Source organism: Petaurus breviceps, unplaced genomic scaffold (assembly GCF_028583685.1).
Source record: "Petaurus breviceps papuanus isolate PSGF00001 unplaced genomic scaffold, PetGlider_PUasm1.0 582, whole genome shotgun sequence".
NCBI lineage: Eukaryota > Metazoa > Chordata > Mammalia > Diprotodontia > Petauridae > Petaurus > Petaurus breviceps.
In genome coordinates this window covers 14,970,854-14,990,552 of record NW_027186390.1, presented here as the reverse complement: position 1 = coordinate 14,990,552, position 19,699 = coordinate 14,970,854, and the positions used below count along the sequence as shown (strand labels likewise).

General features: G+C 36.7%; 1 pseudogene; it reads right to left on the bottom strand.

Moving 5' to 3' along the window:
* Positions 1 to 11,839: 11,839 nt before the first annotated feature.
* Positions 11,840 to 14,423, bottom strand: LOC138173480 (phosphoglycerate kinase 1-like; annotated as a pseudogene).
* Positions 14,424 to 19,699: the final 5,276 nt, after the last annotated feature.

Sequence of the window (19,699 nt, the reverse complement as noted above, 5' to 3'; positions counted from 1 at the left end):
GCAGCCAAAACATTCCTTAGGGGAAAATGTCATCTCTAAACAATTTTATCAACAAAAAAGGGAAGGAACAGATTTGTGAATTTGGAATGTGACTAAAAAGATTAGAAAATCAACAAATTAAAAAGCTCCCATTTGAAATCCCTCTATTAAATAATCCTATAAAAGAGATCAAAATGGAGAACATATCTTCTCTTTTCCTTCTCTTGTATGAAAATTCTAGATCTATGATTCTACAATCCTCAGCAAGATTATGCAGTCCTTAAAAAGCTATTTCTTCTCTTTCTTTTTCGTAACCCCTTAGTGCTGAGTACAATATTCAGCACTTGATAGGTTGAGGATTTTTAATATGCTGAAAAGAGCTGGATTTAGAATTACAGCATCATAGATTTTCATCTAGAAGGGATCTTAGAAGATCTAGTGTAATCTCAAACCCAAATCCTGTAAACTAGGCTTGAATCCTGGCTCCTACTTATTACTTGTGATACCTTGGGTAGGTTACTTGACATCTCTGGGCCTCAGTAAAAGAGGTATTGGGTTAGATAACCTCTGAGGTTCCTTTCAGCTCTAAATCTATAATCCCAATGTTTAACTTTACTTATGTGGGATGGAAAGAAGATTCTGGGACCCTGGCTGAATAAGGGTTATTTCCTTTGGGAGGGAAAAGCAGTTGTAAGTATGAAAAGGTATCTAGAGAAAAGCAGTTGCTTGGAGCAGAGTAAGCCTGGTGAGAGGACATAGAATTCCCTGAGAGAATTAGTGAAAATGCTGCAAGGATGATGAAACTTGGTTGTCTATTTGAACATTTCCAGAAAGGGACAACAGAAAAGGAGAGTTTTTTTTTTCCCAAAAATAATTTATTTATTTATTTTTTGGTCTTTATTAATTTGTTTACTTTTAGTTTACAAGATCCATTACCACAATTCCTTGAGTTTCAAATTTTCTCTCCCTCCTCCCCCCTCCCCCCTTGGTGGCATACAATCAAGTATAGTATCTGCAAATAATTTCACATTAGGCGTTAGTAAGGTTATAAAGAAGGATTGTAACAGATGAAATGAAGAATAGGAAAGGGGAAACAAAACCAAACAAGAAAACGAAAAAGGGCAGGTAGTTTGCTTCAATCTGGGTTCAATTGCAGGGCTTTCTCTGGATGTAAACATCTCTATCATGAGTCTTTTGGGTTTGACTTACGACTCTGGATTGCTGAGAAGAGTCCAGTTTATCAAAGTTGGTCATCACATATATGTTGTGTCTGTAATTGTATACAAATTTCTCCTGGTTCCATTCTTCTCACTCAGCATCAGTTTGTATAAGCCTCTCCAGGTAAATATGAAGTCCATCTGCTCCTCATTTCTTATTGCACAATAGTATTCCATAACATGCATATACCACAACTTGTTCAGCCATTCCCCAATTGATGGGCACCCCCTTAATTTCCAGTTCTTTGCTACCACAAAAAGAGCTGCTATAAATATTTTTGCACATATGGGTCTTCCTCCCACTTCTATGATCTTTTTGGGATATAGCCCTAGGAGTGGTACGGCTGGGACAAAGGATATGAAAGTATTTATAGCCCTTTGGGCATAATTCCAGATTGTTCTCCAGAAAGGCTGGATCAGTTCACAACTCAACCAGCAATGCATTAGTGTTCCAATTTGTGCACATTCTCTCCAGCATTTGTCATTTTCCTGTTTTGTCATCTTAGCCAATCTGACTGGTGAGATGTGGTACCTCAGAGTTGTTTTGATTTGCATTTCTCTAATCAATAGTGATTTAGAGCATTTTTTCATATGCTTATAAATATCTTTAATTTCTTCCTCTGTAAACTACCTGTTCATATAAAAGGAGAGTTCTTTTAGCACTTGACGGCAGGAAATGACTTGTCCATGGGTTCTTAAATATAAAATAACTAGTCCAATGCTGTTACAGTATTTACTTTTTTTTAAAATGCCCTTTTAGGGGTGGCTAGGTGGCGCAGTGAATTGAGCACAGAGCACTAGCCCTGGAGTCAGGAGGACCTGAGTTCAAATTTGGCCTCAGGCACTTAACACAAAAACTAGCCATGTGACCTTGGGCAAGTCACTTAACCCCAACTGCCCTCCAAAAAACAAACCAAAAAAAGCCCTTTTGAAGGTTTCTTAGCAAATCTAATCTCTTACCTTTCTTTCTTCCCTTCCTTTATCCTACCATTTGATCCTATTTGTGAATGTGGGCATTAGGAATTGCAAGCTGCCCCTTCTAACCATAATGCAATCCCAAATCCATCTATGCCATCCTATGAAATTTCTGCTCATATAAAAAATCCTGTGTAGAGAATTTATCTAGCATATGGGCAGTTGGCCTCTGAGTCTTTTAATATTTCATCAATTCAAAATGCCAGATTTAGGTTGATCTTTATCCCTTAATCTATGACCATTTGACTTCTTTTTCTGGTTATATGGTTCCTTAATGATGAATTTTATATTTTTTCTTGAGTACATGTTGTTATTGTTAATACAGTGCAGTTTACTCTTGCCTACTATGCATCTTTCCATTACCTCATGGGTCATGTGCAATTTTATTTTTCTGAGATGGCACCCATGATCCATGGACAAATGGCATCATTAAAAGTATACTAATTTTTTAAAAGATGGCACTGACAGTAGTTTTTGTAGGAATTCACACAACATATTAAATGTAAAAGTGGAGTTGGAATGATCTAGTGTGAAAGATTTGAGGCATTTAAGAAGTTGTTTTCTTTAAGGAGTTTGTAAACTACTTCTGGGAGGGGTAAACTGGTGGAAAAACCAGTTTAATTACTGGAAGACTGAAGTAGTATGTGGAAATAGAATGAGCCTGCAAATCTGAAGACCTGGGCAGTAAGTTTCTGCTCTTTAGTGAACTAACTCTGACTTTAGCATCTTACTTAAACCTCTCTGGAACTTATTTTCCCCTACTTAACCTGAGAAGGTTGGCCTAAATGATTTCAGACAGACCCCTTAACTCTAAAACTCTAGATCACATCTGAGAGAGAGCTCATTTTATTAAATGGTGACATCTTTTGTTTCCCTAAGGGTCATGCAACTCTTTTATTTAAAAACTTAATAGATAGGGGTGAGGGGATGAGGTGGGGAGAAATAATAAATATACAATAAACATGTTAATTTTGTCAGGAAAATACATTAAAAATTGTAGTATTTTTGTAGGCAGAGAAATACAATTAAAATTTTTCTACTCCCTTCTTTCATATCCTATGCTACTACATCCCATTTTGATCTGTAAACAAAACTGTTAATGTACTATAGGAGCTTACCACTTAAAGTAATTCTTATGTAAAGAGAAAAAGTTATCTGAAATGAGATTAATTATATCCTATTTTCATACTTTTATATGCTGATATTAATGAATTTTCTTAAAAACCATAGAACAATTATACTTATCTGAAAATGTTAATAAAATACTATATGGAAACTAGTTTTCCTTTATGTAGGTTAAATTCTAGCATATAGTAAATTTAAAAATATGATAAACCAGTAGGCTAGGTGTTGCAGTGAATAGAGCACCGGCCCTGGAGTCAGGAGGACCTGAGTTCAAATCTGGCCTCAGACACTTAACACATACTAGCCATATGACCTTGGGCAAGTCACTTAACCCAATTGCCCTACCTTCCCCCCTCAAAAAAACCCCCAAAAATATGATAAATGCTTAAAACTTTTTATCAATAATTTTACATTATTTTAAAATAAATTGTGGTAACAAAAGTCTCAAAAGCTACTACTTTTTATAGAAATTGTGTGACTACTTTTAGAATTATAAGGATCATTTAAAGTAATAATTACAAATATGTAAAAATTCATATATTAGAGTTAGCCTATTTTTTAAGGTGTTATTTTCCTCAGTCAGGCTGTTGACTCTCATTTCAAAATTTTCTTGCATTGTTCTCATTTCTTTTCCCAATTTTTCCTCCACTTCTCTTATCTGCTTCTTAAGGTCCTCTATGGCCTGTAACAAGCTCATATTTTCCTTTGAAGCTTTTGGTGCAGGAGTTCTGACTTCACTGTCTTCCTCCTGTTCCATGCTTTGCTCCTTTTTGTCCCCAAAATAGGAGTGTAATGTTGGAATCTTCTGTCTGCTTTGTTTCCTTTGCCTGGTCACGTCGCCCCTCAGTCACTTGACCCCTCAGCTTTTTGCTACAGTAGGACTCTGCCACCAGACAGGGGAGCTTTTGTCCCAAATGCTGGGGTTTTCTCAGTTGCCAGAGGTATTAGATGGGCGCCCTCTTTGAGGCCTTTGCATGCTCTGGCAAGCTGGTCACACTGCAGGACCTACACCCTAGACTGCAATCCAGATCCAAGCAGGTTAAAGCAAGAGCGATTACCCCTCAGACTGGTCACTTGGTCCCCCTACACTCTGCAGGCCAGGAGCTGAAGCTGCCACGTGCCACTGGCTGGCTGTGGCTCTGGCATCTCAGGAGCTTCTTGCCCTGGGGGCAAAAGCCAACTCACTCCCACTTACTGGGTCCCAAAGTCCAAACTGCACTGATCTCTCACTTTTTCCTTTGCATCTATGTGTTGATAATTCTGGAAACAGCCACAGCTGCTGCTGATCTGGAGTCCCTCCTGCTGGCGGCTGGTCAGACCCTCCCTGGGGTTAAAACCTCAGGCTCAGGTCAGGCCTGGGCTCGGCTCCCAGAGCACTGAGCTGGCAGATTCCTGCCAGCCTGCTGGGCTGTCCTCAGTAGGAGGTTAGCTTCTCTGTGTCATTTTGTGGGTTCTGCAGCTCCAAAGTTTGTTCAGAGTCACCTTTTTACATTGATTGGGGAAGGTGGAAGCCGGAGCCACTCAGAGGTAGTGCTTCTACTCTGCCATCTAGACTCCATCCCCTAAAAATTCGTATATTATAAGGACATTTTGAAGAGCAAGAAAATAGGATGAAAAGAAGAAAAAGCATCTTTGGATATTTTATTGGGTGATTATTTTTTTTTAAGCCTATAAAAGAAAAATGGTCTCATTCCAATCCTTCCTCATGTTATGACTTTTGGGGGAGTAGAGAAGAAAGGAAGTGCCAAGTTCAGCTATGGATTAAAAGATTCAAAGAGGGAAGTGATCTAATTTTTGGCCACCAAAGAATTTAAGCACAAGGAAACACAAGGGAGTTGAAGACCAGAGAAGGATAGAGAAGTGCTTAATGCAAAGAGAGTTGTGTTCAATGTCTGGCCTGTCCTAAAACTACACCCCACCATTGCATTAAATTCTATTTGGTATTTCACAACCTGGTCCCTTTCTACATATCCGGTTTTATTACACTTTATTTCTTTCTACATATCTACAATATAGCTACATTGTCCTTACTATTAATCCCATGTGAAGCTCCATTTCCTGACTGTGACTTTTTTTTCCTTATTACTAAATGTTCCATTTGCCTGTAAAACTCTATTCTCTTATAACTTCCCTGGCTTCTTTTCTAATTCTCTCTTTCCTTCCCACCCCAATCCATGCCTCCCTTCTAAGATTGCCTTCTATTTACACAATATATATTGTGTGTATGCTTTGTTTGTTTGTTTGGTAATGTTCTCTCACTCAACAGAATGTGAGCTCCTTGAGGAGAGAAATACTATTTTTACTTTTTTTTTGTATCCCCAGCACATGCTTATTGATTGGTTGACTGACTAGAACTCCTGGGTTCACAGTATATTACAGTTAGAGATTTTCTGAATCTGGGAGAAGGTGGTGTTCAATATTTTCAAACACTTCAGAGAGGTCCAGAAAAGACCTCTACTACTGTACTGCTACTTTATCTGATTCAGTGACTCTTCTTTCTCTTCCTGACCATAAAATGTTGCCTAAAACTCAAGTCTCAGTTCACTTATCATTTCTCTCAACACTTATTTTTTGAAATATCATCCACTTTCATAATTTTGACTATCACCATTATACAAATTTCCAATCCTCTAGTTCTATGTCTGACTACCTGATGCACTTTTCCAGTTGGATGTTTAACCATTGATTTGTTAGATCAAGGAGAAGACTTCAAGCAAGATAGCTGCACCAAACATTATACTTAAACTCATTTTAGATTTAGTACCTCAAAAGTGTAAGAAATATAACAAAGGAAATAAAAGTACAACAATAAAAAGGGTATACAGAAAAGACATTCCCATGCCACAGGGGGAAAAATACAACAACTGAAGACCTGATCTACTCTGAGCTCTGGGTTTCCCACTTCCTATTTCCCACTCCCTACTCTAGATTCCATATCTTAAAAGTTACAGGCATAGAGGATACTATCACTATCAGTGGTGGTAGAGAATTCTTTTTTTTCTTTTTTTTTTTTGAGTGGGGATGGTAGGGCAATTGAGGTTAAGTGACTTGCCCCAGGTCACACAGCTAGTTTTTGTGTTAAGTGTCTGAGGTCAAATTTGAACTCAGGTCCTCCTGACTCCAGGGCTGGTGCTCTGTTCACTGTGCCACCTAGGCCCCTTGGTGGTAGGGAATCCTATTGACAATCTTTACTAGTTACCACATTCTATCTTAGTGGCTCTCTAGCCTGCTCTATGCCTCATATGACCTTCTAAGTCACTTTCAGTTTCAGGAAAAAAAAAGCAGCTACAGGGAAAAAAAGGCTTCTGGGGCTATTCGCATATTGGAGGAATTCCTTTAAATAGGCCTTCAGTAGTTACCCCAGCACGACTGTTGCCTTGCTGAGGCCCCACTCACTAGTGATTCAATTAAATTGCTGTCTCTCTTTCTCTCTCTCTCTCTCTCTCTCTGTCTAAGTTCATAGGCTCTTAGATCCATAAAGGACCTTACAGGTTATTTAGTTCATTGCTGCCATTTTAAAGATTGAGAAATTGAGGCTTACAGAGGTTGAGACTTGTCCAAAGTCAGAAAAATAGTAAATTGAAGAGCCAAGCTTCAGGCTTAGCTTCTCTGATCCCAAATCCAGAACATTTTCTTCTCCATCATGCTGTGCCAGGCATTAGGACTCCAAACATAAAAAAATAGCAGTCATTGCCCTGGAGGAGCATAGACTCATGGAACAGGAAAGTGTTTCATTAACTTGGCATGAAATGATACTGCCCTGGAGCAGCAGGATATGAGAGCCACAGCACTCATCCACAATCAGAATATGACATATTTTATGACATTGTTTTTGGAAGGGGCAGAGAATAACCCAAAGACTAGGTGGTACAGTGGATAGAGCACTGATCTGGACAGGAAGTTGGGAAGACTTGGGTTCAAATCTTACCTTAGATAGTTACTAGCAGTATGACCCTGGGCAAGTTACTTAAACTCTTTCAACCTCATTTTCCTTAATTGTAAAATGGGAATAATAATAGGACTTACCTTTTCAGGGTTGTTGTGAGGATCAAATGAGATAATATTTGTAAAACACTTAGCACAGTCCCTGACACATTGTAGATGACATACAAATGTTTATTCCCTTCCCTTCTTCCTGTTTCATATTGTTGTAATTTTTCATTCCCTTCCCTTTTCTTTCTTTTCTTACCATTTCATGTTGTTCTAGTTTTCTTCACATCACTCTGACGATGTCTTGGCTGGAATGGGAAGTGAAGAGTGGAAGAAGTGAAGACATTGTGTAAGGAGGAGACAGGATAGCTGACCAGTATAAAGGTAGAGTTTGGAAATGAAGACTGATAAATGCCCAGATTGAAGTTGATGGATCCATTTTGTGGATCCAAATAAGTCCCAGATGTATCACAGATTGAAACAGGATAAGAAACCATGAGCTAGATAACCTCTCAGGGCTCCTTTAAATCCTAGGAATTTATAAAACAACTTGCCTTAAAATTAAAGAGATCTTGTTTAGTAAATAGCTTTATGAAGAAATTAGACATAGCGATAAGAACCAGTTGCTTTAGGGAACATGTATGTTGGCAAACTGCAAGATACAAGATCACATCATGCTTTATGGAGAACCTGAAGTAGAGATTAAGAGATTAAACTCTAGGGGTGGAATTGTGAGGGGCAGGGACTGGAGATAGCAAAGGGAATATAAAATGAGAAAGCCAAGAAAAAATCCTAATACAATGAAGAAATACAATGGGGTTAAAGAATCCCAGAAAACTCCAGAAGGTAACAAATTTGAAATAACTAAAACCCCAGAAAAGAGAATGGAATGACGAGAACTCCCATAATTATTAAAAGGCCTAATTAAAAGAGTGAAGGAGAAAATTAAAAATTTAATTGCAGCTTTTAATGAAAAACTTGAAAGGATAACTGATGACTTAGGATAAAGCTGGAAAACCTTATCAAAGTGATGGATACCTTGGAAAAAGGAATAAAGAAAATGGAGAATATTAGTACAAAGTCAAAAGCCAGAAAAATTCAAGGAATGTGTGACTACACATACCAATTATCAAACAATTACTAGAAAATAGGATACATGAAAGATGCTTCCTGAAAGAACATGATGAAACAAAAATCCTGAACATTATTTTTAAGAAATCATATAAGTGTTGGAATAGAGGGCAAAATGTACCTTGCTAAAATCTATAGGATACCATCATGGACACACTCTTGGTTTAACTTAGCCAGATATATAATTATCAACTTTCAGGGCTTATAGATCAAAGAGAAAATACTGAAATTGGCTAGAAAAAAGCCAGCTCCTATGCCAAGGATTTGCCATCAGAATAATACAAGATTACACATCAGCATATACTTAGGAGTAAAGGAAAATTATTTGTATCCAAGAATAATAGCTTAAAAAGTAAAATATAATCATATAGGAAAACATAATAAAAGTTTGATCGAATTGGTGACTTCCCAGCATTCCTGTTGGGAAAATTAGAAATGGGAAGAATTTGTAAATTGCAAAACAAGTGGACAAAAAGAAAACTCAAGTAAGGTAAAAATTTTGAAATACTTGGAAGAAATAAGTAATGAACCAGCACTTATCCTTTGAAAGGTGGGAGAAAAGATGGTTTTTCTTTTTGGAGTCTCATCTTTTCTAAAGATCATTGAGAACAAGGGGAGATAAACTCTGTGCTTGGGGAGAAAAAAATTCTCCTCTGCCTAAAAAACCCAAACCAACTCTCAACAAAACAAAACAAAAAATCCTAGGGAAGGAAATGAGAGGTGGGAGTAAATTTATGTTTCTTGCAATCAGTTGGACACTTGAGAAGATCATTCAGACATGGAAACATTGCAAATAATTAATGGTAATCATAAGTAGCATACTTGTTTTTTCCAATATGATGTTATATATTAAAAAAAATTGAATATGTGGGGCAGCTAGATATTGAAGTAGATGAAACACTGGGTCTGGAGTTCAAATCTTATATCAGACACTTACTAGTTGTGTGACTCTGGCCAAATCATTTAACCCCAATTGCCTCCAAAAAATAAAAAGAAAATTTTTAATTGAATATATGCTAGGACAGAAAAGTCTCATAAACAAATTCAGACAGAAATATCCCTTATAGACCACAAAAGTTATAGAAGTAAGAGACAGTGATAGAAACTGAATCTATGATTTCATTAGTATACAGAACTCCCAGATGAGGAAACTCTTTCTACCAATGCAAAATGGCACATTCTTTGCTGCTTATAATGCTAGAGTTACCTAGAATGCTAAGAGATTAAATGACTTGCCCAGAGTCACACGACCAGTATGTGTCAGAAATGGGACATGAATCTCTATCTTCCTTGCTCTAAGACTTGTTCTTTATCCACTAGTGGAAACTAAATAATAATATTCTAAAGAATGGAAATTGTTGCTTCTGTCCCTGTTGCTTTGTGTGCAGTATTAGACCAGTGCTATCCTAAGACACCAAGAACTTGAAGAGATCAGGAGAACCAGGGAAAGGTCTAGGAAATAAGGTCCATATAAGGATTTGTGACTAGCTAAGCCCAGTGATTAGCAAAGCACTGATCAAACTACTTGACTTATATCAATGGTGATTTGACACTGACACAAACAAAAGAGTGACTGTCCCCCAATTCTATGCCACCTTCAGAAGTGAACTTGGTGGAGCATTCACTTTCATTTGAACCCTCTCTCTCTGAGGATTGATATGTTATAGGGGAGATTGTGTCCCTGTGGGGACATGTGGGGCATGGTTGTACTTCTGTTCTTGCTATATCTTCTTAGGGAATTTTTAAAAAAGCTTGTTGTTCAGTCATTTTTCAGTCATATCCAACTCATCATTTAGGGTCTTGGCAGAGATACTGGAGTGGTTTGCTATTTCTCTTTCCATCTCATTTTACAGATGAGGAACTGAGACAAACAGGGTTAAGTGACTTGCCTAGTATTACTTGCTAGTAAGTATCTGAGGCCAGATTTGAACTCAAGGAAATGAATTTCCTGACTTCAGGCCCAGCACTCTATTCATTTTATTACCCCGTTGCCCCTTGAAAAAGTTAATTGATGTTGATTGATTAAAGGATACTGGGATGCTAATCACTAGAGGGTTTCAATGATATAAGGAAGCATATAAACTATAACCGTTGATCGGTATTGGGGAGAATACAGGAATGGAGTCTTTAGCCAATATTTTTAGAAGGACCCTGCAACCCATCTGTGGTACTCCTAGAACTATTTGCAAGTGATCTAGCTAGGCTCTCTGAGGACCTAACTGATTATTGAGAGTGGAAGTTGGGAAAGGATACTCAGAGATGATAAGAACTCCAAAAGGAATGAAAAATATGAGGAATTGATAGAAACATGGGAAGATTTATGAAACTATTCAGAGTAAACAACTGGAAACAGGATAATGTATATAATGACTACAGTAATATAAATAAAAATTACCAAAAGACAACTGAACTCAGGTGAAAGGCAGTGATCAATCAGAGTCCCTAAAAATTAGATGATGAAATATTCCTCCCCTTGTTAGGAAAGGGAAGCAGGCTATGATGAAGAGTATAGAGTATTGCATATACAGATATGTAGTTGCTATGTTAGATGGTTTTGCTTAATTGTTTTGTATGTGTGGTGTTGTTGTTTGCACAAGTTCTGTACCAATTGCCAAGAAAGGCAACTCTCAGCATCTTCCATAACCCCATTACATTTTTTTTTTTAAAAAAGGGAAAATTCTTTGGGGGTGCTTATGTATGTGGGATATATCAGAAAATTACTGTGGCATTAAAAAAACTACAGAGATCAATGAAACTGAAAAAAGACAATCTATTAATAAATGCCTGAAAATTAGTTAAAATCTCTAAACATTGAAGAATTAAACATTAAAATACTTCAAATGTATCAAGCTGGAAAAGTTGCTAAAAATGGGGAAACTTTTTGTCGGCAGAACTGTAGGAAGATAGAAATACAAATTTACTGCTGGTGGAGCTGTGAATTGGTTCACCCATTCTGAGGAAGCTATTTGGAATTATGCAACAACAACAAAAACTACTAAATTGTTGATGTTCTTTAATCTAGAGATTTCATTTTCAGGAATACATTTTATGGAGGTGTTGACATAAAGAAAAAACCTATATGTATAAACATGTTAACAGTAACATTATTTTTTGAGCTAGTACTTCTATTAAATATTTAATAGATCAACCTTCTCCTTCTCCCAAACTGAAATTTCTTCTTGTTTCCATACTGTGGGTAGCAACAAAAACAGTTGCTGACAAAGGTGAATGGAACAAACTTTCGAAAGAGAATATGGTTAATAGTGCCTTCAACTTTATTTTTCTTTCTGGAGGCAATGTATACTGTACAGATCTCAACAATGGTTTAGACATAGTAAATAAATTCAAAAGAGATCTGACAGAGGATCAACCAGAGGAGGGTGTAGGACAGCTACTTCAGGGGGTCACATTGCCCCATCTTATGGACAGAGTCCTGAGGGAAAGATTTTTCCTAATGTCAAGGAACAGTAAAGGAAATGTTGCTATGTCAAGTTTTGAGTGTTGTGCACCAGGACTAACAAGCAGGAAAGTTCCATCCATTTGGTTTGGCTCAGGGCAGCAATTCCAGGGAGGACTTTGCCCTCCAACAGCTCTACATTGGCACCACCTCTAGTGCTCACATGGCTTACTATCTTTAATATTTCATTTGGCACAGCAAATATCAGTAACCCCACTGCTTATGACAGTGATATAGATCCTGCTAGTGATCTCCATTACATTGCTTATTAGTTCCTCATAAAAATACTGTCCATTTGAATACCCAAAGGAGTCTATTCCATACAATCTGCTTGGCCCATGCAACAGATTCAGCATACTTTTTGATGCTTGCTGGACCACATCCAAACCCATTGATCCAGGAGGTGTACTTGATCAAGGTGACTGGACCAGTCTTGGTATTATTAATTTTTTTCACTTTGATGAAATAAAGAGGTAAAGGGTTCTTCATACTATTCTTCTCAGACTTGATCTTCGGGTCTTTGACAATCTTGGCACCCTCAACATAAAAAAAGTCCAATTTCCATGTTGTGCACTTTAAGGAAGGGTGAAAACCATCCCATCACCAATGATCATCTCATTGGCTTTGTTCATTATGTTGTTCATTAGCTGAATCCTGTCCACAACTCTAGCTTTGCACTTGATGTCCAGGAGCCATTCTGGGTTCTCCAGGTCCTTGGCAAAATAAGTCAGCTACTCTTTTTATCAGAGAAGCACATATTTTCTAGGGTAGATTCACTCCCACTGTGGAACTCTGGGTACGATGAGTAACCAAAACATCATTCACATAGACATTGCCTGCTGGGAAAAGGGCAATTAGAAGGCTCCTAGGTTGGCTGGCTTAGTTTCTAGGAATAAACCTACTAGTATCTTTACCTTTCCCTTCCTTTTGCACATGGAAGCAGAGGATTTCCAGCAGGATGATAGAACCAGTAGCTGAGTTAGCATAGTCTTTCTCCACTTTTGTCCCCACACAATCTTTCAGGAACAGAACATCTTTTCCTATTAAAGATTTAATTTCAGGGCAGCTAAGTGGCACAGTAGATAGAACACTGACCCTGGAGTCAGGAGGACCTGAGTTCAAATCTGGCCTCAGACACTTAGTACTTACTAGCTGTGTGACCCTGAACAAGTCACTTAACCCTCATTGCCTCACCAAAAAAAAAAAAGATAAATAAAAAAAGGAATTCTCTCTCTCTTTTTTTTTAAAGCAATCGGGGTTAAGTAACTTGCTCAAGGTTACACGGCCAGGTATTTCTGGGTGGGTGCTAAGTGTCTGAGCCCGGATTTGATCCCCAGGTCATCCTGACACTTTTAGCCTGTGCTCTTACTTGCTGTGCTCCCTGGCCACCCCGGGAATACTCTCTTTAAAGAAAAAAAAAGATTTGAGTTCCACAGCTATGGGCTTTAAGGAATATTTATCAGGTGTGGGGATACCATCAGACTAACCTAAGTGGCTCAGCAGAGCAACTGACTTGGCTCCATTATCCACATAGTCGCAGATGGTAGAGAGAGTAATCTTGATTCTCTGGTTGTTGGTTATCTCTTTGTTTTTCATGGCAAAATTAAAGTCCACCCTTGTGTGATGAACTGTTTCTCCTTCAGGTCTGTTTTGTCCAAGGATAACATTAGAAAGAGACATCTCCATGGTGAATTGATTACAGGGAAGCTAAAGCTAATAATACAAGGCAATATAATGTAAGCTTTCTTAATGAAGAGATTATCTCACTTTTGTCTTTTTTATCCTCAGTGCCTTACTCAGTACCTGGGACATAGTAGAGACTTAATGGATGCTTTTTAATTGGTTAATTGATAAATAATAAGTGCCAAATAAATGCTACAGATAATGATTGTTATAAGAATTCAGAGGAAGGAGAGTTTACCATTGGCTAACATCTTCCAGCAAATCTTTTTGGATAAAATGGAATTAGAAATAGGCCTATAATGACAAATGACATTTATATAGCACTTAATGGTTTGCAAAGTGATTAGCACATTACCTTGTCTGATCTTGACAACAAACTTGTGGGGGTAGATAATATAGTTATCATTATCACCATTTTAAGGATGAATAAATGAAGACTCAGAGACATTACATGACTCACCCATGCCACAGAAATAGTGTAAGTCTGAGGTAGGATTCAAATCTAGGCCTTTCCTAATTACAACTCCAGTACTTTCTAGCACTGACAAAAAGGAAATCAGGAGAGACATCAAAGTGGGAGAAGCAGCTAGCAAAAATAAAGAGGTGTTAGGTGGGTTCAGGAAACAGTGAGTAAGTGAATTTGGATAGTGAAGAAGATTCATGTAGGGAAATGGGAAATAAGAATAGAAAAGTAGATTGGAACCAAATTGTGGAAAATTGGGAGTGAGACTGGAGGCATGGAAAGGCTATTAACAATAATCTGTGTATGAACTGATAAGTGCCTGAAAAAAATTAATAGTGAGAATTGAAAGGAAAGGAGAACTGCAAGAGCTCTATGAAAGAAACCTATATAGAGGATTCAATTGATATTTGAAGCAAAGAAGAGAAAGGGGCCATAAATGACCAAAGTTCTGAGTCTGGGTAACCTAAAGAAATAGGAAAGTCAGAAGGAGAAACTGACCTTGGAGGAAGCTGGATGAGCCCATTTTCAGACCTGTTATAACAAGATTGTTTTTGCTTTTGTTGATACATTTTGTTGGGCACAAAAGATTCTTCCCAAAAAACTTTTTTTCTTAAAAAAACAAAGTACATTTGTTCAATTTATTTTTCTCTTTCCTGTATGATAATAGTATCAATTGCTGTTTTTGATTAATTTTTTGTTGCTTTTTCATGTTTACTTTATCTACATGATTATAGTCATTGGACATATTGTTCTTTTGGCTCTGTTACCTTCACTGCATCATTTCATAAGTCTCCCCATGTTTCTCTGCATTCTTCATATTCACCAAGAGTTCCTATTACACAGTAAATACTTCATTAATGCTCAATGATTGATTGATTGAGTAGCATTAAAGTAATATTCCCTAACATTCTTATTCCGTAATTTGCTCATCTATTTCCTATATGTGAAAGCATATATTTTGCTTTCAGTTTTTTGTTGTCCAAAATAATTACAGGCACTGAACTACCTTTAGAAAATTGTGTAATGCTTTCAAATTATTCCTAAATTGCTTATCACTCACCTACCCACCAAAGGCTTAAAAAATGATATTCTCCTTAAGACCAATATTCTCTTCTTGATACTATATGGTTATAATTCATGGAATACCACAATTTTTGAGCAATCAAAATGAACAATAACTCCAAATAGAATTGGCCAAATGGAAGAGGAGGCAAAAAGCTCAATGAAGAAAATGATTCTTTAAAATTTAGAATTGGGCAAAAAATGGAAGCTAATGACTCCATGAAACATCAAGAAGCAATCAAATAAAAACAATGAAAAAAATGGATGAAAATGTGAAATATCTCTTTGGAAAAACAACTGACCTGGAAAATAGATCAAGGAAAGATAATTTAAGAATTATTGGACTACTTGAAAACCATGATTAAAAATAAAAGAGCCTAGACATCATCTAAAAAACTTATCCAGGAAAACTGCTCTGATATTCTAGAACCAAAGGGTAAAACAGAAATTGAAAAAAAAATCTACCAATCCCTTCCTGAAAAAAGATCCTGAAATGAAAACTTCCAGGAATATTATAGCCATACTCCAGAGCTTCAAGGTCAAGGAGAAAATATTGCAAGCAGTCAGAGAAACAATTCAAATATTGTAGAACCACAGTCAAGATAATCCAAGATTTAGAAGTTTCTACATTAAAGAATTTGAGGGTTTATAATATGATATTCTGGAGGGCAAAGAAGTTAGGATTACAACCAAGAATCATCTACCCAGCAAAATTGAGTATAATCCTTCAGGTGAAAAATGGGTATTCCTTGAAATGGAGGACTTTTGAGCATTGCTGATGAAAAGACTAGAGCTAAATAAAAATTTGATTTTCAAATACAAGACATAAGAAAAGCATGAAAAGGTAAACAGGAAAGAGTAAATACAAGGAATTTAATAAGGTTAATCCATTTAAATTCTCAAGTGGGAAGAAGATACTTGTAACTCCTAAGAATGAAGGAGTAGATATAAACAGAGGTATGGGTATGGGTTGAATATGATGGGTTTATATATTTAAAAAATACAATTAAGGAGTGAGAAAGAGGAATACATTGGGAGAAGGGGGAAGGAAGAGGTAGAATGGGGTAAACTATCTCACATAAAAAAGGCACAAAAGAGCTTTCATAGTTGGAGGGGAGAAAAGGGTGGTAGACAGGAACACTTGAGCCATACTCCCAACAGAATTGGCTCAAAGAGGGAATAACATACACACTAAGTTGAGTATAGAAATCTATTTTGCCTTGCAAGAAAGTAAGAGGGAAAGGGGATAAGAGGAGGGGGGCATTGATAGAAGGAAAGGCATACTGGGGGAGGCAGTAATCAGAAGCAAAGCACTTTTGAGAATGAAAGGAAAGAGTAGAATGAATGTGGGGGGGAATAGGATGAAGGGAAATACACAATCAGTAATTGTAACTGTGAAAAAAAATTACAGCAAGTATCTCTAATAAAGGCCTCATTTCTCAAATATATAGAGAACTGAGTCAAATTTATAAAAATAAGCCATTCCTCAAATGTTCAAAAGATATGAACAGATAGTTTTCAGACAAATTAATCAAATCTATCTATATTCATCTGAAAAAATGCTCTAAATCACTATCAGTTAGAGAAATCCAAATTAAAACAACTCTGATTACCACCTCACACCTATCAGATTGGTTAATATGACAGAAAAAGGAAAATGATAAATGTTGTAGAGGATGTGAAAAATTGAGACTCTAATGCACTGTTGGTGGACTGTTTCAGTCATTCTGGAGAGCAATTTGGAACTATGCCCAAAGGGCTATAAAACCATGCATATCCTTTGATCCAGCAATACCACTACTAGGTCTATATCCTAAAGAAGTAAAAAACAAAAAAGGAAAAGGGCCTATACGTACAAAAAATATAACAGCTCTTTTTATGGTGGCAAAGAATCAGAAACTGAGGGGAAGTCCATTAATTGGCGAATGGCTGAACAAGTTGTGGTATATGATTGTGATGGAATAGTATTGTGCTATAAGAAATGATGAACAAGATGATTTCAGAAAAACCTGGAAAGATATACAATAATGATGTAAAGTGAACAGAACAAAGAGAACATTGTACACAGTAACAGCAATATTGTATGATGATCAAGTGTGAATGACTTAGTTATTCTCAGAAATACAATGATCGAAGACATTTTTGAAGGACTTACAATGAAAAATGCTGATCCATCTCTAGAGAAAGGACTGATGGAGTGTGAATGCAGATCAAAACATACTTTTTTAAACTTTATTTTTCTTTTTTTTTTTTTTGGTCTGTGTTTTCTTTCACAATATGACCAATATGGAAATATGTTTTGCATGACTACATATGAATAACATATCAAATTGTTTGCCTTCTCAATGAGGGTAGAGGGGGTGGAGGGAGAGAATTTGGAACTCAAAGTGTTAATAAACAAATGTTAAAAATTATTTTTAATATAGGGGAAAATCAAATATTAATTAAAAAAATGTTTTATAGCCCATCATTACTTATACCCCCCCCAAAAAAGTGAAGCAAAATGAGTCTACATAGTTGCCAAGTCCAAAACTTCAGGATGATGGAATTTAGCTGACATTTGAAGAAGCTAAGGAAGTTAAGTAGTAGAGATGAGGAGGGAGGTAGTTCCAGGAATGGGGAACAGTCAATGAAAATGCCCAGAGTTTGGAGATGGAGTATCTTTAGGAAGGAACAGAGGAGAAGAGTAATGGATTGAAGAGTACCTGGGGTGAGGACCAAGGATGTAAAGTGTAAAAAAGAATGGAGGGATTAGGGGAAGAAAGATTATGGAAGGCTTTAAAAGCCATTGAGAAGATTTTACATTTGATCCTGGAGGAGATAGAGAGGTATTAGAGTTTACAGAATAGAGGTATTACATGGTCAAACTATTCTTTAGGGAGATAAATATAATAGTTGAAAGAATGCACTGGAGTTGGGAGATTCTCAAGGTAGGGAGACCAGCCATCGTGCTACAGCAGTAGTCCATGTATGAGGCAATGAGGGTCTGCATGAGAGTGGTGACAGTGTTAGGGGAGAGAAAGGGGTAAATATGAGAAATGTTATGAATGTAGAAACAACAAGACTTGACAATAGACTGGATATGGGCAGTGAAAGAGAGTGAGGAGTTGAGGATGACATCAAAGTTGTAAACTTGGGTGAACAGGAAAATAATGGAACTCCCCATAACAATAGGTAAGTCAAGAAGAGTAGAGGGTTTTGAGGAAAAGATAATGAGTTCAGTTTTGGAAATGTTGAATTCAAGATGTCTATGAGACACCTAGTTTCTACACCAGACTCTGTTTATATTTAACTTTCCTTTGTCTATTTCAGATAATAATAATGGTCATTGCTCCTACCCCTTCCTCTATGTTTATAAAATCTTCTTCTCATGTTCTCCGTTTGTAAGAAACATTGTTTCACCCTCTTTTCCTCCTCTCTACATTACTTCATTCCTTTTATCTTCCTCTTCCTTCTCTTTCTCCTTTTCAAGCCCTTAGGACAAAAGTCAACTACTCATGGGTCTGCTGTTTTTCTTATTTAATTCCCTCAATATCTTGTAAGACATGAAAGTTCTGGAGAGACACTTGTCTCTTCTCTCCTTATTAGAATATTAACATTATATCATCTTACTGTTCCTTTCTACTGTTCAAGCAAATTTAGCTTTCTAGATTCTCTGGAGTCTTATGTTTGTATTTCAAAGTTCTTACTCAATTCTGGTCTTTTCATCAGGAATGCTTGAAATTCCTTTATTTTATTAATGGCTTGTTTTTAATCTCTGTATGATTATATATAGATTTGCAGGATAAGTTATTCTTGGTGATAGGCCTTTCTCTTTGCTTTTAGGAATATTAATCTCTTATTGTTTATTAAAATTTCCAGATTTTATGTGATATGGATTGTGGTTTCTTAATATTTGACCAATTTCCTTTGGATGCTTGTAGTATTTTTTCATTGACAAGGAAACTCTGGATTTTGGTTGTAACATTTCTGAGACTTTGCCTTTTAAGAGGTAATTGGTGAATCATTGCCCTCTGATTCTAAAAGATAGAGGAGGTTTTCATTTAGAGTTTCTTGAAATTTCCATCTTATGACATTTTTATGGAATTACTTTCTACCTGGAGTGACTAGGAAATAGAGTGAAATAATTCTCCTACACACATTCTATGTGTAGCAGGTTAAACTGGGTTTGGGGGTCCCATATTGCAGGGATTAATAAACACATATGGAATGCCTTACCCATTCTACAGGAGAATTGGCAATTAGTCCCATCTTCAAGAGGGTATTGGGCTAGAACCCAATATATAAGGAATTTTTCAAACAAGAGTTATAATGCTATTTGGGGGTTCAGAATAAAAGCCATTTTTATTGCTCTAGAGGGAAGTAGTCTCATCCCAGTCCAAAAAGGTAACAGCTTAACATTGGCCCACTTAGCTCTCCTCCCACAAGATACTTATTACACAAAAGATAATCATGGATAGCAAAGCAAAGGTATTTAAGATATTTAAGCCAATAGTAGAACAGACATTTGGAGAAAGTCATACAGATTAATTTAGGCAATCAACTATATTAAGTAAAATGGCTCTGCAACCCAGGAGTGAGAAAATCTCAGTTTAGTCAAGGAAAGAACAATCTCACCTTGAAAAATCCACTTTCTCTGGTTACAGGGGCTGGTAAGTACAGGGCTTGTTAGGATTC